We start from the raw sequence: 23,379 nt of genomic DNA on the forward strand, positions 1-23,379 counted from the left end.
ATATCCCCAAAAGTGAACGACACAGCAGCTGGGGCTGGCTCCAGTTCGGGTGAGCAGGAGATTAATTTGTCACTCAAACATCCAGAGTTCCAAAGATTTTGGAAGCGTGGATCAAATCCCTGTCCACAGCGCATCATCACCTCAAACTGAGATCATCACATGGAATAGATTGATGAGGGCACAGCAAAATCAATCCCCTGCATGCCATAAAAACCTGTCAGCACGTGCGAGGACACGTGTCGTGTGGTGTTTACAAAACTGCATGTACACATGACAGTCGATTCCTCTGTTTATGTAACCATTGCACTGGCATTCACTACAACCTGCTTGCAGGAGCATATTTTGAATTTTCAAAGCATGGCTAAGCTGGCAGGTGCTGTGTGAGTCAATATCAAACTGCAAAATTGCATGTGAGTGATGTTCTATCACATGTAAATATTGGTGGACACAAAAGAAACCTTCACAAGGTTTAAGTTAAGTATATTTTAATTAAGATTAATTATGGCAATGATCTCAAACTGGATGCAATTACAGCTGCTGACATGGTTTTAAAATGTGGTGAAAGTTCAAAGCTCAACCCTGAGTTTTAACTGCTGGAGATGTCTTTTTGCAATCAGATTTTCAGATTCTCAGGAAGTCCCTAAAGCTTTGTTGTAGCTGATGATGTAAAAATATAAATTTATTTTTTTATTAGCCCCTATAACAAAAAAGCAAAGTGTCTGCTAAGGAGGGGATGGGTGAGCTGTAAAGGATTACACATATCCAGGCTTTTGCTGGCTAATACAATGCATCCTTGCCATACAGAAGAACATCAAATCAGTGCCTCACACTTTGTCAAACTGAGCCACCCAAGAAGAAACCCAGCAGCCACCAAGGTTGTTAATCAACAGCACTGTCTTTGGTGCTCCAGCTCTGTGCCCTCAGCTCCTCCCTTGGGCCTTCACTGCCCCTTTCTGAAAACACAGATATGTTCTGTATACAAACATACAGAATATGTTCCTGGGAGCAAATGACAGTGCTCAGGCTGGGTATGGGTGAGCTGGGCTGCAGGTCACCATTTCTGACCTGGGAAAAAAGGAAAATTTCTCCTGCTGATGGAACTGGTTCAGCTCCACTGAGCTCATTAGGAAGATTTGTGTTTGCATCAGCTGCACATCTGTCTCCCAGCTTCCTTTGCCTACTCCTTCCATGGATGAAGGGGTCTGAAAAAGAGCCCTGAAATGTCACTCTGAGACACTGTTTGGATGCAGGGACGGGCAGGGCAGAGTCCCTTGCGTGTGCCAAACCAGGCGTAACATCAACACTATTGACATGCATCGGGCCTGCTTTCAGCATCCCTGAGCCACCACAGCCTCAGCTCTCAGCATCCCTGAGCCACCACGGAGAGTGTGATGGGAAACAACAGCCTGGCAGCTCACTAAGAGAAACAAGGCTGACCTTACTGTGCCTTACCTGAGTCTCTCTCTTTTCAGGGGATGTCACATGTACGAATCCAAGATGCTGAACGTGATGGCAAATAGGATCTTTGCAGTTGGACTCCGCAGAAATGCAATTAAGTCATCAGTGTAAATTAGCTTAATTTTATCTGTCCATGAAACATCAGGCTGATACATGTCCCAGGATTTTTTTTAGAGCTGCTTTCTGGTTACCTTGGTGGGTACATCCTCTGTTAAGTTTCCTCTGAGTTCTTTTCCTGCTCTCTTTTCCCTTCTCCCATGTCTTGCACAATGTTGTGCTGGCTGTCAGCATTTAGTGAGCTACAAAGAAACAAAAGGGTAAACTTTTCCCATGAGAATTAAACCAAAACACAGCAGAAGATAGTTGAGCAACTTTATGAAGAGCAAGGGAAGCCAGCAGGGCTCCTGAAACACCTGTGTAGTGGTGTTTCGTTAAGTTTTAAAACTAAATCAAGGCTCAATGCTTTATTGCATTTGAAATAATGTTGCAGACTCAGGGCAGGGATATTTTCCTCCCAGTTATGTGACCATACAGCCACTCTACACAGTCACCTCCAGGCTGCTCAGGTGAAGGCTTCCAGTCATGGTCTCTTTGAAACCAAATGTGGAGCCACAAGGACAAGAAAAATACTCTCCCACTGATGAAACAAAAGTGGCAAAATAAGCCACCTGCACTTGCAGAACCGACAGTGGCAGTAGAGTCTTTTTACTGTATTAATCACATTCATTGGGGGATTTTTATCTCTCTAGAAGGTAAGTTTTATCATTACAAGTGCTGTCTCTATTGTGGTCTTTGCTGACAAAATCCTACCAACAAAAACATCTATACAGCAGCCTTCAGTCACTCTTAGGTCCATATCTTAAAATGTGGATGCAAATATTTTGTTTTTATTAACTGAAAAAACTGGTGTTTCTGCTCCCAGCAGTATTAAACAGCTCCCCACACATCCTCTTATTCATATTAATTTATTCCCAGCTCTAAATATGTTTTCCCAGCTGCTAAGGCAAACCTCATTCACATTTATGACAATACAGATTTAAAATCTGTATCTATCTGATAATATTCAGACATTCATCTTGAAAGCACAATTTGAGCCACTACCACAGAAGCAAGTACACTTGTTTATCACCACTGTGGTTATTTGTAACAATGTGGTTGCTTGAAAAAAGACAAGATTCTTTTAAGTAAAGTATTTTGGCACTTGGTAAGATGTTTGTAGATGTAGATAGCACATTTTCAACAACTACGGCCATGTATTCTCAGTAATTACTGTAACAGTGAAACTGTTTTTCATGTTTTTACCGATGTGATAATTGGTTTGACTATTGCAAAATATGGGACATGAGAAAGTGTGGTTCCTACATTTTGAAAAAGCTCTCCATTCTGTTTCCATAACACAGAGAAGTCATGTGAGTCATATTGCATCCAGATGAGTCTTAGGAAAGTTGTCCCAGGTCATGTGCAAACAACACAACTCCCTCACGAGGGGAAGCAGAGGGGCAGGCACTGATCTCTTCTCTCTGGTGACCAGTGACAGGACCCGAGGGAATGGCATGAAGGTGTGTCAGGGAAGGTTTAGGTTGGATATTAGGAAAAGTTTCTTCACCCAGAGGGTGGCTGGGCACTGGAACAGGCTCCCCAGGGCAGTGGTCACAGCACCAAGCCTGACAGAGCTCAAGAAGAGTTTGGACAATGCTCTCAGGAACGTGGTGTGACTCTTGGGGGATGTTCTGTGCAGGACCAGGGCTGGACTCAGTGGTCCTTGAGGGTCACTGCCAGCTCAGGACATTCCATAATTCTGTGATGACACTGTCTACACCACCTGAATTTCCAGTAGCTGCAGGGATGGAGCTGGTGTGGGAACTCCACCTGGCCACCCCACTCCTACTGCAACCAGCATGGATGCAATGCACAGTAGCCAAGGGGAGGGAAGTGATTTAAGGGTTAGTAATCTGTGAGGCACTAAATGTACTAGGAAGAGAAAAAGAGAATGCCTTAGTTGTTGAAAAGAGTGATGGTAGAGGGTGTTTCAGCGCCCATTTCATAGAGGGGTAATGCACAGACCCAGGACTGAGATGCAGATGGACAATTCCTGCACTTCATGACCCACATGACACTAAAACTACTGCTGCCCACTAAATGAGACAAAGTTTGTAAGAAGAGATTGCATCTTTTACTAAAATAACTGCCCACACAGGAAGGAAATCATCCATCCTTTTGGGTGCACAAGCCCCTTTCCTAGTCATGAAGAGAACTTTAGAATAAGACACTTGAAGCACCACACAGCTGCATTTGGCAACAGGTCATGCCCAGCCTGAGGTTTCTGCACAAGGGACTTGCCTGTTTGCCCTTTACCATCGTTCCAGCTCACAAAACCAGTACTCAAGTGCCTGATTTTTAATAACTCACCACTCCCAGAGGCAATCTGACTACATGTTCTCAATTACTGCTGCAAAGGAAAAGGGACCTCCGTGGTTTTGGGGACTCAGGAAAAGACATTTCTGCTGCAGCTTCTCAATTAGCTGCCCTAAAAGAAGAAACAGGGTGTGCTAATAATATAACCACACTCTAATGCCAGACCTGGGAATTTTCCATGCAGATACCCTGGTTTGATCCTCAAGAGACAGCCACTGGCCCACTGAGCACAGGCAGTGTGTGTTGGGAAAGGACACCAGAGGCATCACCGGTGCTCTGTTTTATTCACACAGAGAAATATTATTACAGATTGGTTTCTAAAATGTCTAAAAGTGCACCATGGCTCAGTACTGAGACACTAAACCCAAACTTTAAATTGTATTCTGCTTGTACCAATATTTCAGAAACTGAGCACCTTGTGATACTGTGCATAAACTATTCACAACAATCTGACTAAAACCACATTGCTGATAGAAGCTCTTTATCCATTTCTTTGAACTTGTAAGGCTGCAGGAATGTTTTATCAGTGCAAGAGGAGCATGGCTGGGCAGGCAGAGGATGTGGCCTCTGTGATCTTTCCTTGGTCACCGTTTATCAGTGTGGTGGCAGATGTTGATATGCTGGTCAAAGATAACCTCAGCTGGGAGATTTTCATGGAAAATATTTGAACATCTGAATATTTTACCTGTCTCTCTCTGGCATCTATACTGAACAGGGCAATTTGTGCACTGAGTCAATCTTAGCCAGGTACCCAGCACCAACAGGGTTTCATAGGTGAGGGTTTAGGGTCATGTACTCAAAGCCTGGAAGTAGGCAAGGAGGGAATGTCTCATCCAACAAAAGCTTTCTTCTAAATCCTGACTAATGGCAGTTGCCTCACATCCAGTTTGTAGCTCATCTGATGTAATTTGGGATATTCTCATTGCTCCCATAAGCAATCTAACATCTGCTCAGCTCCTGTGGGTACCAAGTCCTGTCACAGAGAGTGCTGTGGCCCTTGGTGCAGAAGTCCCTCCTTCCCTGCCTTCAGTGCTTTTCCACAAAGGGAGACAGGGAGTGCTTTTGATCCAGGTTCTGTGAACACACAGGTATTTTGTGCTGCAGTCCCTGCAGCTCTCAGCATCTTCCATCAGTTCAGGGCCGTGGCAGGAGCAGACACAACAGGGTGATGCTGAGGGACACGAAAGAGAGAAGGAACTTGACCTGTCTCTTACGTCTGCAGTGCAAATGCTCCATGCTTGATGTGTAATGGAAAGTGGAGCCTGTTTCTCTTGCTGTTGCTGTGACCAGCATGAGCAAAATATTAGATAGAGCACAGAGCAAAATATGAGGAAGGTGATATGTGATACAGATAATTACACCTCCCATGTGGTGAAAGCAGACTGTGCCAGTCCACACTGCCTGCAAGGACAGGGCTGCCGAGACATCTAGGAAAACATTATCTACTCCATGGCAATAAGCAGAGTTTTGTTCCACTTTATTTTTAGCTCGGTTCCTCCTCTTCCTCCACACATATGAGCCCTTCAGCTCAAGGCAAAGGTCCAAGAACAACAGTGTTTCAAGCCAAGGACTAACCTCACAATCAGAAAACCAGAGCCTAGATATGACAGGCTGCCTTATTTACTAACACAGAGCACAAACCAAACCAAAATAACCTACTTCAATATTTTTGCTTCATAGAGCAAGGAAAGCAAGTCTCCCTTGCACTCAGCTCTGATGTGCTGCCATGAGGAATACCCTGAGAAGTCAGATGAGATTTATTTAGAACACTGAAACCCTTGTGTGTGCGTTCTTGCCATAAATTCGAACCTCAAATGGAAATGTGATTTGAATTTAAACACTTAAAGCTGTGGCCTTAACAGTAGACACTTTTGTATATTCATGCTCCTGCTACTGTCCTCAGTCTCCCGTGGTCTTGAATGACGTGTTGTTTTTAGACAATTGGCTTCTTGTCTGCAGAAGAGCAGTTTGGCCCTATCCCTTCCATTGTCTTTTATATCCAGCAAGGAAAAGGGGGGAGAACACAGAAAGAGAGAGACAGATTTCAATCAAAAGCACTACATTGATAAGGGATTAATAAAAGCCTGCCTTGTGATCAGATGAAGCCTAACAGTCAGCCTGGATGCCTTATATTTGATAACAAAACTGATCACTCCCGAGCATCGCCCATAGAGTTGAGTACCTGCCTCACTTGGGGCAGCAGCAGCTCCCAGCAGTGCCTGTTGTGGTGGGTTTGTGCTCTGGCACACCCTGATATGGCCAACTCATCTTAAGGACAAGAATTTGTCAACAGATGAAGAACAAAACAGACAAAAGCAGGTGCTCTGCTGAGCATGGTGTTCCAGTGCTGTATTTTAACTATTCCAGCAGGTTTTTAGGGCTCAATATTTTAAAGGTCAGACATCCCATAACTGTGGAGAAGCCAAGAGGCACCAGACAAAGAAGAGAGAAGTAAATATGGGGCAGAAGGACACAGTAAAGGGAACATGGCAGTTTGGGTGTAGGCTTGGGGATGTGTGAACTTGGGCACAAGCAAAGTCCTTGGCACGTGTTGCTGTTTCATGGGAGACCCAAATCAGTCCCCACTGAAGAAGGCAGCAGAAGCACCATCAATGTGTGAGAAAGGTGCTTTTGCTATGAGAGCGATGCCTAGAGACTCCAAAGAGAATAAACTGTCATGGATGCTCTCACTATTCCCTGGGGGGATCCACCCAGGTCTCTGGGGATGTGCAATTCACTTAGTGAACTAACTCCATTTCAATTCCATTCCCACTGCTGCAGACAGCTAGGACTGCACCCAAACCAGTCAGTCATCCTTTATCCTACCCTTCACAGAGACTATTCAGGGTTTGAATTAATGTTTCACTTCTTTTCATTCATATTTTTACAGCCACATATATATTTGACCTGGTCCAATCCAGGGAGCCACTGAAGGGCAAGAATACCACTTAGGCAGCTGGGACCTGTTTTCCAGCTTTGATTTCCCTTTATGCCCAAGGGAAGGGGAAAAGGGGCACGTCCTTGTGTCACTTTTTTGTTGCCACAATGAAACACACAAAGGTGCTGTGTAGATATCATAAGTAAACATGGGTTTGTTACACTGAGAAGTAAACCAGCTAACAGGAATAACAACTACCTCATGCTTTTTGTTGGCTCTTCCTCAGCCTCTCACATGGCTCACATGGTTTTCTGGGAGGAATCCCTGCCCTTGCCAACACTGTCCCTGTCAAGACATTTGCTGGTGACAAGCCTGTCTGTCACCACTTCTCTCAGATAGAGATAGTTCAGTCCCAAAGTATTCTCTGAAGTTGAAATCAGGTTTCTTCCAGGCACCCACCTATGGCATAACTTTTAAAATCTGCAAAAAAGCAGCACCCACTGCATGTGCACAGGAAGCCTTCTACATTTATGAGGTGTTGCCCATCTCGTGTGCACCCCCAGCGCACCAGGTTCATCACACACAAAATGAAGAGGCACTCTTGTCTTGGAAGCCAAGATTTCCAGGAATCTGTCAGGTTAGCAGGAAATATTGGAGGATGTAAGATTATTGGTAGAAGTGATAACCCAAAGCATCTGAGCTGTCTGAAAAAGGCTCACATCACAAAATCTATGTCAGGTGCAAACAACACACAAACCAGATCACACAACTGGGAAATCAGTGCAGGCTCAGAAAGCACTAGAGAAGCACAAACACCCTAAATCTAAGTCCATGTTGGCCCTGGTAATTCATAGTGTCCAGGGATGTTGAGCACAGAAATTGTTTTCTCTCCTGGCTTAGTTATCCCAGCAACATGAGACATTCTGACTGATGAAAACTTCCTACTGCTTTCAGCCTTTCCCATAACCCTTCTAAAGACTCCCCTCAGTAACTTCTATTGCTCAAAGTTTCACAGAACCATAGAATGGTTTGGATTGGAAGGAGCCCTAAAGAACATCTCGTTTTAACCCCCCTGTGATGGGCAGGAACACCTTTCACTAGCCCAGGTTGCTCAGAGCTCCATCCAACCTGGCCTTGAACACTTCCAGAGACAGTGCATCATCCACTTCTCTGGGCAATCTGTTTCCATTACCTCTCCCATCCCCTTCCCTTTGGAGCAGAGAAAGGTGCCATTACCTGCCTAAATCAGCCCTTGCCACCACTTACTCTTGTGAGCCTTGATACAGCCAGGACCCACCTCGGATGTGCACAGAAATGTCCTTGGACAGGTATGGGTGACGCAGGGGTTAACACAGCAGTTGTCACAGTAATGGCTCATACCCCATCAGCTATGATTCCCAGATTGCCAAGCCCATCACAGAGTGGTGCCCGTTTTCTCTTTAGACATCTTCACTTCCTACCTCTGGAAGGAGAAATAAAAGAACCGACACTGATTCTTCAGTCAGGCTGAATTTGCTAAATATCAAGTTAAATACAACACAATGGATTTAAAAGGCTCCTGAGAATGGCTGCAGTGCTGACAAGCATGGGTCTGTCAGAATTCCTTTGCAGCTGTCCCATGGCCAGCGAGTAATTCACACTTGCAGCCTCTTGCCTGAGTGTGTCCAACAGACCCTTCATGACCACTGTGCTTTCAATATTTTTTGCTGGCTAATTTGGCCAGGTCCAACACTATGGAAGATGATAGTCTATATTTCACCTAGCTCAGGACATCACAAAGGAATGCTGGCAATTTCTTCCATGGAAGCACAGTCACATTTTCCATCCCATATCAGGTGCACGCTGCCCTTTGCGGCAGCTCACCTCTGTAATGAGAAGAAACAGCGATCTCCTGGTTCCACAGCCCCAGCCCTCCAACAGCCTGACAACACTCTTTAAAAATGACACCACAGATGTTTTACCAAGCTCCTGTTCACCATCTGCTCCAAGTGACACCACCAGTTTTCCTCACAGAAGGTCAGAGCCGGTGTCAGTGGGAAGACGAATGCGGCTCTCACGTGCTTAGCTACAGCTGTGCTGTGCCTGGTTACAGGGTGTGCACACAGTGGCCACAACAGCCTGGCCCCTCGTTATGGAAATCAGCCATCTGCCCAAGGCAGCCTGGTGAGCAGAGCAGAGCCAAGGAACCCTGGGAAACGCTGGGAAATAAAGGCACGAGCCCTTATCCAGCACGAGGGGGCACAGCTTCGTGCCACGCTCTCCGTGTCTGCCTTGGCTCTTTGCAGGTGTGTCATCTGCTGGGCTGGTGCAGATGTACCTGCCAGGGTGGTCCTTACCTGTGGGAAACAGAGATGCAGTTTTCCGAGTTTGTGTTAGTCACAGTCTGAGTTCCGGGAGACAGTGAACACCTTGTGCTACATACAATCGAGCACTGCCAAACAAGATGTAGTCACATCTTCAGACCAAATCACAGGATTTACTCTGACACTCGCTCACCTTCTCACATGAGGTGCTTCAACTGTGTCTGTACAAATAAACCCACTTAACAGCAGGTTAATGTACGGTGTCAGCATATCCTGTCATTAAGGCTACATTCCAACCTCATCTACAACCATTCACTTCACTGGTTCCCAAGTGCTGACAAAAAAGTTCCTCTCAGGCAGCAATTTTTTATATTTGACTTCTATTTAGAACCATAAGCAGGTTTTTTTAAACTTAAAAGGGGCTGAAGAAACATTTTTTTCTATATTCAGAATTAGTGAGCTCTGAGCATTAGTTTCTGTTCACTGCATGATGTACAATATGGTTAAATCATGCTATCACAATTTATAATACTTTTATACAGCTCATGCATTTAAAACAAGAGGAACAGAAATATAAAAGCAGCCTGGAATTATTTTTGAGGCATGAATTCCGTAAGGCTCAGTTCAAGGGAATTTTGACTAACAGAGATCCCAGAGATGGGGCATGCAGGAATATCAGACAAGTAGTGCCTGCAGGAGCCACCATCACCCAGTCCTTGCTATCCCACGAGCTACAAGGAGCTGAACAGCTTTCACTTTGCCTTTCACTTACAACTTCCAAGAAAGTTTTGAAGCCCTTGCAGTTCAGTGGAGAAGTGAACAGGGAATGCCTAGGGGCAGCTCAGGCATCTGGGCATATTTATTGATCTGTCACTGTGAACATCCCTCATTTAGAGCTCCTTTCAAAACCAAGCCAGCCAGCAATTCCCAGCACAACACATTTTCTTCTGCTCTTCAAAAGCACTTTGCTTGACAACGAATTACAAAGTAATTTGTATATCTCAAAGGAGACATACAAGTGGGCTTCAGAAGGAAAGACAGTGAGGATGATTGGAAGAAATCTAAGGAATCTCTGAAAATGCCAGCGTGAGGATCACCACTTACCTAAAAAAAAAAAAAATTAAAGCCTTCTAAACTTAGGAATATAAGACCCTTTGTACATAGCTATGTCTTTAGTGGGGACTTTGGGTGAAGGGTAGCATAGAATCCTGTCTGTTATTCTTATAACATTTGCTGCTGTACAGTGCCCAGGTTATTTCTCATGGACTGAGACTGCTGTGGAGCTTTTCATGCCAAGACAAGCAAGATCTCAAGCCCAAGGATACCTACCCCGATGTTGCAAGGCATTCTTCTGTGTTTGAGGAGGTTGGTGTGTATATATTCTTTTATTATTTATTTGTATATTTGTATCTTTATATATATATATAAACCTGGTGTATAGATATATGTAAACCTGATACTGTCAGGTTTTCTGAGACATTGATTATCTCTAAGGTATTGCAATTGTGTAGCTTTATATTCTCATTTTATATTTCAGGATCAAAGGAGCAGAGAGATCAGATCCACGTCCACAGGGTGTTTTTTGACATCCAACTCCCTTCAAAGTAAAGTGGAGGATGAAGGCTACTAAAGCTAAGAGTTAGCAGGGAAGATTTGTCTAGATAAACCTCAAGAAACAGAGCAAGCCCAACAGAAAACAATGCCCGGTAATGTCGTCAATGATGTTTTAGCCTGTACATTTTCCCAGCTCTGGAACTGGTTGGGGATTTACTGCCTCACTTTGGGAGATGGACAACACAGCTCAAATGAAGCAGTAATGGAGCAATAACAGAATTAGTGCGCTGAAAGTGCTTTGTAGGCTGGAGTTAGACATTTTCATTCGGGATGACGGGATCACTTTCCTGCAGTAATTAGTGGAGCAGCTGACATTAACTCCGTAAGTGACCTGTTTGTTGCCACCACTGCGGATCAAAATCAGATTAGCAGCTCCCCTACAGGTGTGGCCGCAGTATTGAGGTTAAAAGCACACAAAATGCTCTGCTGATTCAGAGTGAACCGAACTGCATCCAAAGGATTACACACCACTTGGATCAGCTGCACACAGAGAGGGTTTGGGAAAGATCCTATAGCCCCAGGGAAGGGAGGTGAAGTGTCAATGCGAGAAACAGTTCTTGCTAAGTGTGGAAATATTTATTCCCAATCCATAACAAAATTTACAGTTGTCCCAGGTTGCACATATGTGCTGTGTTCAAAAGCAACGGATGAAAACAAATAAAAAAAACAGTGGCTTGAATAAATAAAAACCTAGAAACCTCCAATGTAGTGAAGGGGTTACTGTGAAAACACATTCTGGGAGAAGATCAGAAGAACTGGCATCTCTCAAATTATATCTCTTGCAGTATTTGGTTGTTTGAAGTGATGCCCCCTTAAATTCCTATTTTATTATAAAATATAAAGTTTTAGCCTCCACGGTTGCAGAACAAAGCTTGAAAATGTGACCCAAATATAGTCAAAGGACTTCCTAAAAACCCAGACAAAATAAAAAGAGCTCTAATCTCTTAAAAACAGTCTCATGATTCCTGAGCTACTCTCAAAATGCTGTGAGGGCTTAGCAAAATTTATAACACTTCACTTGTTTCAATTCTGTTGTCAGGCATAAAATCCAAAGCATGGGGAAAAAAATTTAAAACCTGCAAGAATTAAGAAATCAAGAAACATCTTTTGGACCTGCATCCTGTAACTTTGTTACGATTATTTTGTAATCATATCATGATTGAGTCAACCAGAAAAAAAAAGGAAAAATGAGCCCGGGAGAACAATATGCAGTTTTTAAGACAGGTCAGTGCTCGAGGCCATCTGAGGGCATGAGCACAGGAACAGGTCAGGAAAGGAAGAGCTCCTGGAGCAGAGACATTGGTGTCAGCACAGCAGAACCCAGTGTAAGACCCGCAGGACAGAGCTCCTGAAACTGTGGAAGGAATAAAAGATGGGAAGCAAGTCAACATGGAACGGAACAGCAGAGGGAAACAGGAGCCCAACTGGGAGAAAATAAACAGAAAACTGAACAGCAGCAAGGTTAAAAAAAAAAAAAAATTTAAAAATAAATTAAAAAGTAGAAAAAGCATCTCTGGCTGACCCAGATGGGGAACTTGCACTTTGCACAGTCTCCCGATCATATTTTTAGAAAAATATGTATTGACCATAATGGATTTTCCATAAATGCTAAGTGTCTCTGCAGAAGCTCTGTTGTTTCAAGCACACAGATATCAAACTCTGCTTCTCTGAGTTCTGGTTTCTCAGATGATTTATGGATGATTAAGGACATGCACTGTCACAGAGAGGAAAAGGATTTCCTTATATTTTCTACTATAAGGAAAAACTGAAACAGGCCAGCTGTAGACAGACTTAAGCCATGTTAAACTGTGCCAAGCATACCAAGCTGTTCATAATGCACAGGTAAACTGACATGTTATTAGGAAGGAAGTTCTTACACACACATACACACCTTGGTCCACAGGATGTAGTAAGCACCTATTTTAAAACATTCATGTGACCCTATCCCACCTTACAAAATCAGATTGCTGCTGAAGGACAGACTGTGACCAAAGCTGCACCTCCTTACCCAGACCTGACCTATAAATGGCACTGTTTAAAGCAACCACAGGCACTACTGCTCCTAATCTACCTTTGAGATGAAAGAAGTGCAGCAGATACCTTAAGTCTGAAAGAAAACATCCTGTTAAAGGTTTTGCTGCTGACCTGCAGCTGAAAAACAGCTGAAGCACAGCCAGGACTGCAATAGGAACCACGGCTCACCCTGCAGCAGGGAGGCAGAGGGATGTGTGTACTGGAAGAGAGCAGGCTTTTTTCTGCTCATTAAAGAGTTAACACTGCTGACAACAACAAAAAGGCAAATAGCATTTGGTGTCGTGGCTGTCAGCCACCGTGCAGATTTTATCACAGAAGCAAGTCAATGACAGTATTCTGCCACTGCTTCAGATCAGGAGAGGAGACATTTAGGTCTCATATTTCAGTATGTGTTTCACTGGAATAGAGGACAAGCAGGACACACTGGGAAGTGCTGACTCAAATTCTAGCCATCAGTGTCTTGCAGTGACCATGTTTGCTCGAGTGGAGTTTTTGAGGCCCCTTGTATGTTGCAGACCAGTTGACAGCACTATCAGTTGTCTAGAAATGCTAATCAACCTGGATCCCTTCCTCTCTCTCTCTTTTTTAGTTTTTTAACATATGCAGAACTTTCACCCTTGAGCCTTCAGTCAGCGAGCAGTGGAAGGAAGAGACAGACTTAGTTTCTAGGTAACAGTGCTATTGAAATCCACCCCAGTGCAGGGCTTGACCCGTTTGGGAGCTGGCCAGAGGAGCAGAAATGAACAGAGGCGAAAAGCTGCTGGTACATGGGGCTGTCACCCGCTGCTGTCACCTCCTGTACCCTCCTCTTCACGCCCTCCTTTGGGTCCAATGGGTCCAAATCCTGCTGCTGCTTCACCAACAGGCAAGGTTCTGGCTTAGGAAGCTTGAGGAATGGGATTATTCAGCAGAGGCCAAATGCTAAGCTTGGTTGCAGTTATTCTGGCTATGCATTTCACCCTGGATTCTGCCTCGTGTTGAGTCTCTCCTGTTCTGCAGGGGGAAAGCCACCACCCCCCTCAAAAAAACTAAGAAAATAAGTGAAGCCACAGCTCACTGTGCACAGCTTTTGACACTCGCTATCTTAATGCAACTAACTTCAAAGTAAAAAATCTTTAAAGATGAAAAAAAGACTTTCATTCAGTCTCCAGGCAAAAGCATTGCAAAGTACCATGGATCTGAAATTGTTAAATTCTGCGGTGGCTCATAACCCTCGAGGAGCTGATCATCATCTGGTAATGGTACTCCCCATATTTAGAGTGCCAGAAATTACACACTTCCCCAGCATACTTTCTACAGAATAAGTCATGGCTGTAATTGCCACATATACAAGATGTGACTGTAAATAAGAGAAACTGAAGCTAAGGCACTCTAAAGAGAGCATAAAAGTGGCACTGGTAAGAGGTTCTCCTCCCTCCCCACCCAGAACAAGATAGTGAAGTGTGGGAAAGCAGGAGATTTGGGCTGCTTCTAACCACTGAAGAAAAAAATGTCCACTTATTTTCTGGGGAGCAAGATCAGACACGTTGATATGGTGACTGCATTATCAGTTGCTGATCAGCAACATCTTCCTCTAATACAAGGTGCACACAAAATTAGGGCAATGTTAAAACCATTTGTTCTAAATGCTGAACTAATCAACTTCAACCAGAGTGTTTCTGCCTGAAAAATATCTACTGAACCCCCTCAATTCTGTATCTCAGAAAACAGAAAGTCATCAGGAGCATTAATACTTCTAAAGCTAACAAGCAAGAGTATCGTTTATATCCTGATATTAGCATGTAATATTACCACTTTCAGATAAAACCACTGGCATTTATATATATATAAAATCACACAATTTCATACTTTTGAACTCAAGTGTTTCTACATATGAAAAGTTGACTGGAAACTGGTTTTCCTTCTGCATTTTATTGACAACACAACTACTCAAAGGTGATTCTAAGCTGTATTTATAGCTTAGATTGTTGAAGGCTACCTATCTTCAAAGCTCCTAACGAACAAATTGCTGCTGTGTTTAGACTTACACTTGATGGATTTTTTTAATGTCATGTGCTTTAAGAAAACCACACAAGCTATCACTGTACATAGATGTGCTGGAGGAAATTAGGAGAAGGCAAAATATAGCAGCGGTAAATCTGTTTCTGTGATCATACAGTACAAAATAGTTTCACTTTAATTTAAAATAGCAATACATAAAATCATAGAATCATAGTCCAACTCCTGGCCCTGCACAGGGCAGCCCCAGGAATCATATAATGTGCCAAACAATGGAAACTGAAGGAGAGATTCACTGTGAGTAAGATGAACTAGAGTAACCCAGGGAGAAGAAAAAAAAATCTTTCATCTATAAAGTGGTTTTCAGAATGAGGCTCCATAACTCAGACATCCTTGTGCTAAGTGTCATGCAATGGAATGCATTGATTTTTTGCTTTGCCTTTCATGATTTCTACCTACTATTTACTGAAACAGATGGAGAAGATTGCAAGCTGATCTATAAAGACTCTTCACCCCATGCCTCCCTCTTTCAGAGGCACAAGCAGAGAGAATAGGCAAAACTTCCCAGGCATCCAAGATGCATTAAGTGGGACATATCTTAATTCAAATCAACAACATTCTTGGCAAGGGCAGGAAGGTAATGGCAGATTCTGGAGGTTATGATCCTTCACATGCATGGGCTGATTTGAGATTTTGGTATTTTCAGTACATGCAGAAGGAAACACAACTGTTCTCATTACAAACCCTCTCTGCCATTGTTTTTTCCACCCAGCCATGACAAGGCTCCAGCAGAAGCTGCATGGACATTAGCTAAGCACATCTTCTTTCTCTGTAGCTGCTCAATACTTGCTTTAGAAGTAATCTTGTCACCTTTCTGTAGCTCCAGCCCCTGAAATCCAGAGGCCTCCACACACAGCAAGTTATAAAAGAGGGTCAGTCATCTGATATAAATCTGCTCAGCTGCACTGGAGGGGAAAGGTTTGTGCAGCAGCTGATGCTGTGGCAGGGCAGGGTGATGATGGCAGTAGAGGAGAGGAGGTGGCAGTCATTTGTCTTCTGTGAGATTTGGGTTTAGCTTCATGTGTGGTGCCACTTTGGGTCATTAATACTTTTGTCATAAGGCAAAACAGGAGAGGGAAGAGTAAAAGTAGGGTACAGATTAACTTATATTTTCCCCAAGGCTGAGAGGCTGGAAATCAGCTTCACATTTTTTCCTGCAATTTTCAGAAAGTCTTAAGCAGATTCCAATGCAAAATTCCTGCAGTGCTCACATGTGCTAATTTTTCCTTAATTCAGAGTAGAGATCTAAATTAATTGGTAGTAAATTCATCCCATGTAAAATAAAATTCTGTGTTGTGCCTTGAAATTGCAAGAAGTCTGGGAATTTTCGTTTTGTGGATTTAAAGCTGCTGATACTTCTGAGTCCATTCAGAAAATCTCTCAGCTATCCTCACATCTTGTCTTATAAAGACAAAAAAAAAAAAAAAGGCATTTTAGAACAGTCCATCCTCTTTACCAAGACCCAAATCTGCTGGGGTGGAAATAAAAAGAAAAAACCTTAACACTGCCATGGAGCTGATGAGCACCACAGGAATGAAGGAAGATGAGTGTTTAGGACTGCATACAGCATAAAGCACGAATTCCCAATGTGTGCCTGCGTCTTCCTCACGGCTCGAGAGCCATTGGATGAGGTGCACAGACATGCTTTTGAATTGCAAAAATCCATATAATCATCGAGGCTGCTTTCCTGCTGTGAAAGGATGGGCAGGAGTGTCTAGACAGTGCGAGGCCGAGCCTATTGATGCCGGCGGGATCCATCCATCCATCCATCCATCCATCCATCCATCCATCCATCCATCCATCCCCATGGAGCCGCCGGCTCCCGGGGCTCTGCAGCTGCGGGCTGCGGCTCTCCAGCTGTGCTGAGCCCCTCAGTGCTCCTGCCCCGGACAAAGCACAGCTTTCAGATCACACGGGAACCCAGCTTCCCGGCGGAAATGCGTGGAAAACAAATCATTAAGTAACCTTTAATCGTGCCCCGCTTTGCCTGTGTTGGGGCATATGAGGCAGGGGAGATTCTGCCTCTGAAACAATGTGGTCCCCAAGCATCATTTTGGTGGGAAGAGCTGGGGCTGGGCTACCTCTCTTTCCTGTCTCCCAGTCTGGATTAGCGCCGTGGGGGAGGACCAGGAGTAGGTGTGCTTGGCATCCTCTCGGCTGAGCCTTGCTAAGGGAGCCTGAAGAACCAGAAGGGGCTGATAAGGAGCAGCACAAGTGGAATACAAGGTACCAGCCTCCAGTGATTTTTTTCATTGAAAGCTACAGATGAAATTAAGAATCAAAAGGAGGAGGGCTTAGCTTAGCCAAGCCATACAGAACAACTGTTTAATTTGGCTTCCTCAGGTGATTCTGATCAGGTAATGTTTCTTTGGTTAACTCGAACTGAAGTGCAAGGCCAAAGAAAATTTGCATTTGATTTACAGCTGAGAGAGAAGTGAAACCATTCAAGAAGAAAGTCAGTGAAGAAAAAGATATAGCAAAAGCAGTAAGACTCCTGCACTTGAGCAAATACTTGAAGATCACAGAATATTTATTAGCAGAATTCAGTTAGCATTTCACAGATTTCAGGCCTCAAGAGCAAGCATATGCTATTTTTCAAGGAGGTTTATACTTATGACTTGAAAAGTCCTCCAATACAGATCTCCAGCTCCAGCTGTTAGTTTATTGACTTCAAGTGAGTGGAGAGACAAAGGTTTGAATGAAGTGTGGCTGGTTTCTGTTAAAGACTGCCATTATGAGCTATACAGAGTTTATTCAGTTCTACCATAACCATTGTTGAATTTCTCCCTTCAGAAAAAGGAGAAAGTCTTTTCCACTGTGAATATACACTAATCAAGAAGCCTAAATTCTGCTCACCGGTGATGAATGCTCGCTCTCAGCTGCATTCTTGCACTTGTGACCTGCATAAACCCCACTGACACATCAGCTGTGAAATGACTGTCCCCATTGTAACCCTGCACATGTAGGCACCATGCACCAGTTTAGCATAAAGGTGCTGGACTGCAGGTGACATCCTTCAGCAGCTGCTGGCCAAATGTCCCTCACTTGCAATGAGAAAACATGACTCAGACTTGGGGAATCAATGTTTTAAAGATTTATTCCTGCAGTCTTCACTGATGGAGTGCAGGAGCCTTGTCTGCCACCAAATGAAATTGGTGCTGCTGCCTACAGCAGGAGTAGGGCTGCATGCACCCCCAATAAGCTGTGATACATCAATATTATAAAGAAAACAAAGATCAGCTGTTTCAACTAATTCCTACTGCTTTACATATACAGTAAGATATTATTTGCTATGTAGAGAGTAATTCCCCTGAAGGACACCACGTTTAAGTGGCAAATTAATTTGCTCCTTACATTCACTGGCTCTTCCAGCTGGCTTAATTCTCATCAGCCACCATAATTTATTAACAGTGAGGTGAGAAAAGACATGAATCAGCTTAATGTGCTATAAGTAGGGCATTGTCATGGCAACAAGATGTGGACTGTTTTCTACTATTTATGTATGGTTTGTTTTGTGCTCAACCTTGAGACACTGCTTGGAACTACTAGAATTAGAAATATCTTCTTTTTTTCAACTTTTTTTTTCTATTCGGTGTATTTTTCATAAATGATTAAAATAACCATATGAAAGGCTCCAGAGCATCTCTCCAGGAAAAGAGCTATGTGCTCTTCAATGAGTCTTCCTAGAAGCAGAGCTTTAACTCTGATCTTCCAGCCATTTTCTCACATTGTCACACAACCAAGTCCATGGATTAGCTCCCAGTTCATCCCAGTCTGAGATTATGAACAGACTTTCCCTGTTCCATGCTCTACATTTAATTATTACCTAGGGTAGAGGGAGAATTAGACAATATTACTGAAAAAAGAGAAAAGCTTTGTATTTTCTCAAATGCAATCCATTGTACTTAGGACATTAAAAAAATAGGATGTTAGGATTTTTACAGACTCATGATGATGAAATATAAATTTAAAAATTAAAAACTAACAATAAAGGATTTTTATTGCTTTCCCAGCTAAGACTAAATCCTATGCACCTTTTGCATCAGCAATTAATGCTTTTAAATAAAGCCAGTTCTTCATTCATTCATTCATTTTATTTACTACCCTGCTGCATAAAGGGAACAGTTGGAATGCTAACAGAGTCCTTTGAAAAGCAATTACCAATATCACTCCTTTGTTTTCTTTTTTTTTCTCCACTACCTTAGGAATCTGCTATCAGATATGTAACGAAAATCAAAACATGTCTAAGATGTGTCAGGAAAAGCACAAGGAAAAAATTAAATCCCTTTCACAACAAATTGTGCAGCCTTTAAACCTGGCTTTGTTCTGAGTAAGGACAATAAAAATTTGAAAAATTCAAATAATTATTCCCCTTTTCATCATCCAGTACTCATTAATATGTTTTTTTTTAATATGTCTGGCTTTATATTACCCTAGGTATTTCTCTGCATAATATGTAGGGCAACAGGCAACCAGGCACTACCATAACACACAAGAAAACAGTTATTTTTTTAGAAACTCGAGAAAAAATAGTAAACAATATAATTTTGAACTCAGAAAATTCTGTCAAGCTACGAATGCAAATGTTCAATCGAGCACTACTGATTAATTGAGCCATTGCATAACACACCTCTTGGTGCCATTGGTGGCAGCTTTTGCCTCCCACATGTTTGGCCAGTGGGAAGTAGTTTGTAACCAGCATCCTTCACAAAAGCTCTGGAATTACGGGAAACTTCTGTGGCTTTTCCAGCCGCTGCTCCAGGCAGCAGAGCCCCGGGAGGCTCCCTGTCCCTCCCAAGTGACACCTCTCAGCAATAATGAATGAGCTGTCAGACATCCAGCTGCTTGCACGAAGTGCTCCAGTCCTTCCTGGACACTTTTCCACTGCTCAAGCTGCACTCTCCAAGGCTGCAGTTTCTCATGGACAGGTTACATTTCAGCTGCCTTCTCCTCCCACAGAAGGTGAGTATAGTTAACTTTAAAAAGGAAGGTTGTTTTGAAAACTGGCTTGTGATCTCCTTTCCTTCCTCACATGTAAGCAGACAGTCTGAAATGTTTCTCCCCCTTTGACATTTTTGACTGCTCAGAGCCACAGGGCATGTCCCTCATGTTGGTGAGATCCTGACTGAGTGGGTGGGAATGCTCATCCCTTGCACCAAACACTCATATAGGGAATGCTTTTTTGATGTCAGAGAAGTGTTAACAGCATCCCAATAAAATTTTTCCCCCAGTGTTACAGTGTGTGGGCATTGTGTCCCAGTTTACTATAGGTCCTGAGCTACTGCAGGTAGAGGGTGTGACTCCTTCATATCCATCCTGACAGGCAAGAGCATTGAATGAGACCTTAATAAAGTAAAACAAACCAAATCCTTGTCCTTATGAAACTACCTGATGTTTTCTCTAGTCAGAAAACAAAGGATATACAGCCTCACCCTTCCCAAAGCTACTTCTTTGTTAAAAATGAATATACATTTTAATAGCAAAACTTTCTTTACAGTCTTCAGCCTATGCCTGTAGGAAGCAATAACTAACAATGTATTACTCATTTGTTATTTGACCCTAAATTGATCTTTTCACCTGCCTGTGATTCTTGTTACTGAAAGGTACAGATGCAAGAACTCATCAGGGAAACCAGACTTTGAAAAATGCCTCATTATTTGCCTTAGCTCTGTGTTAGCTAAAACTGAATTTCACATTAGTAAGTATCCCTGCTATCACATATCTCTGCCCAATCCTGACAAGATGTCAGAAGAAGAAAGAAAAAAGTCAGGAGGAAGCTTATGGTCCCCAAGATGGGAGGAAGGAGAAGGAGAAGAACTGGGCTCAGTTTGACCCTGTAATTGGTGATCTGGAAAACATGAGTTTGGGCAGCAATTTGCAGAAAAAGATAAGGAACCACATATCCCAAACCCACAGAAAGCAAATAGGAGGCAGGTGCCACCTTCTGAACACCCATGCCTCAGGGAAGGGATTCACCAAGAGGCTTGGAGGCAGAAATCCTTTATCCAGCCCAAAGGTATTTTGAACTCCACAATTGGTTGCAACATCTAAATTCTAGACAGAAACGATTGCTTCTGTTGGTAAAAAAACTGTGGCTTTTCAGGACATTACTTTTGAAATTAGGTGATAAACCCTGCTGTGTAGAGTCAGGGGGAATCCTTCCCCATTTTTGGGAAGTTTAGGCTTCAAAATGGAGACTCTGAATACCATGGGGAGGAGACAGCTCTTTGTCAGTTGGAAGGAATGGCTCTGATTTTGCTTTCAGCCAATGACACTAGATGTAGGGCCAGACAGCTGAAAAAATAATTAAAAGATAATAAAGAATACAGCTCACATGGCACTCATGCCATGCAATTTAAGAGTCAGTAAAAGTGAGCCCTATTTTTCATAGCACACTGCAAAACTCCACAGGAGTTGTCGTGTGCAGAGAACAACTGATGGGTATGGAATGACTTAGGAAGATTTTAAAAGAGGTAAAAGGACTGCCATGACTGGCAGATGCAAGGAAAACCATGTGGAACCCTATGGAGCCCTCAGGATCAAGAAGCTGTTGTGTTAACCACTGTTTTTTGCCACAAAAACACTATCTGCTGTGGTGAAAAAATGCTTTTCCTCGTAGTGTGATACAGAATAGTGAACTACATTTGTGGAGGAAATGTGATTTATCCCATCAGAGGATCTGGGTCTTTCTGTGTTGGAAGCGTTGTAATTCATAAGGTCAGCTCTTGGTCTAAAACCTGGGGTATGAGAAACATGATCAGCTTATTTCTATACAGGGGAGCACATATCTCACACTTGGGTTGAGTTGCCCAGTATCTTCACACTGGGATAAATTAACTGATTAAATAAGGCAACACACATGGGTGTTGGGGAAGATGAATATTTTCATTAAGTTCATAATAAAATTAAGATTGATTTAGACAATTTTTAGGCTTTCCTAAAATATATCTAAGACTTTATGTGCTTTATGTACGTCTCACAATATGGCAAGACCTGAGGTTGCTGCAATGCTGGCACCACTGATTTTCAGTTTGTGCCCATTTCCTTGGGGACCGATAAAGATCTGGAGAAGACCAGGTTCAGTAGAGTTGCTTTCTTAGCTTACCTCCTAATGCTTTCCGAGATAACCATCAGGGATCGAAGTGCAGAAAAGGCTTTTTCCCATCCTATACAATGTCCTGAGCCTTGAAAAACACCTCTGTTCTCCAGAACACCCAGTGCCAGCCCAGGGCCAAGAGAGGGAGAAAAGCTGGAGCTGGAGGAGCAGGGAGCAGGAGCAGGTCTTTGGAGAATGTCCAGGTGCTGGTGAGACCTGCAGAGCCCCGAGCCTGGCTGAGTGACCGCCTGGACCTCCGACCCTCGTGGCCTTGCTCAGAGCATCACCAGGAGTCTCATACAGCGGGAAACCACAGGAGAGCCCTGGTTCCCTGCTTTGGAGGGAGACACACCTGGCAAAGCATCTCCTGGCTCTTTACTGTGCACAAGCTCCCAGGGAAAGCTTTGAGCCGGGTGCAGAGAAGGAGTGGGGCAGTCGGAAAGCTGGCGGCCACCTGGGTGTGTGCAGGGCTGGGACCTGGCTCCCATGCCCATGCCATACCCGTGCCCATCCCCATCCCCATGCCGTGCACATCCCCATCCTCAATCCCCATCGCCATCCCCATCCCTGGCGGCACGAGCAGCTCCAGGATTTGAAAATTAAAGTTTGCCATCTAGCGGCAAGCCTCGGGCTTTTGGGAGCAGGCGCGCACCCCCCTCCAGGCTTTTGGGTGATCTGTTCATGATTTCTGACACAGATGTGATTTCCAGCACTGTCTGAGCCTGCCCGCCATCCCGGTCTGCCTGCAGAAGCGACGGGAAGAGCTCGGGACGCTGTCGCTGCTGGCTGTGACAGTGTCACAGCCCCGGGGCAGCTCCCTTGGTCATCGCACGGTGCAATGGGGATGGCTCCGGGTAGCATTAAATCCTGAGTAGTTCAAAAACACTCCCACAACCAGACACCTTCACAAATTTCGCTGGGATTAAATAAGCGATGCAACGAAATGCAATCAATTCCCTCCATGTTCTTCTCTTGCCTTGGACAGTGGTAATTCTCAGGAGACAGTCTCCTTTGTTTCTTTTAAGTGTTTTGTTTCCCGTTTGAACGGAGCCGCACCTGGAAGCGACAGCCTTGCCCTGGTTTGAGTGATGCTGCCGTGTGTCAGAACAGAGCCAGCACCTCTGCACGATGTGCCCTCCTTGCCAGAGTCCCTGCAAGATTCCTCTGAGCACCACGTTGCCTGTGTGGGATCCACATAGGATGTGCCTATAGGATTCATATGGAGACCACCCCTGGCATCACCTGGAACTTACTTTCATAAGAAGAAACAACATGAGGCAGCAGGAGTATGGGTAGCTTTCCAAAGAGGAGGTCAAGGATCCTTCACAGAGGAAGGCAGCAAAGAATGGCTTTGGCTGAGGACAGGGCCAGGAGAAGGAGCAGAGGGAAGCTCTGGGAGGTGATGGGCAGCCTGGTCTACTTGGGTGACCAGATTGCAATTAAGGAGCTGCAGGATGCCTGCACAATCTCTCCTCTTTCACATACAACACTTCTATTAACAGAACTACAGGTGGGATTAGCAA

At 43.8% G+C, this 23,379-nt stretch overlaps 1 long non-coding RNA gene across 1 annotated transcript in view; it reads right to left on the reverse strand.

Annotated features, from left to right (window-relative positions):
* Positions 1 to 23,379, reverse strand: part of LOC148224191 (uncharacterized) — a 39,944-nt gene that overhangs the window by 5,115 nt on the left and 11,450 nt on the right. The window contains exon 2 of the long non-coding RNA XR_015802835.1: positions 1,453 to 1,757. This is a non-coding gene — a long non-coding RNA (uncharacterized LOC148224191). The remainder of the gene's footprint in view (positions 1 to 1,452; positions 1,758 to 23,379) is intronic.

This window comes from Sturnus vulgaris, chromosome 3 (assembly GCF_052056855.1).
Source record: "Sturnus vulgaris isolate bStuVul1 chromosome 3, bStuVul1.hap1, whole genome shotgun sequence".
Classification (NCBI taxonomy): domain Eukaryota; kingdom Metazoa; phylum Chordata; class Aves; order Passeriformes; family Sturnidae; genus Sturnus; species Sturnus vulgaris.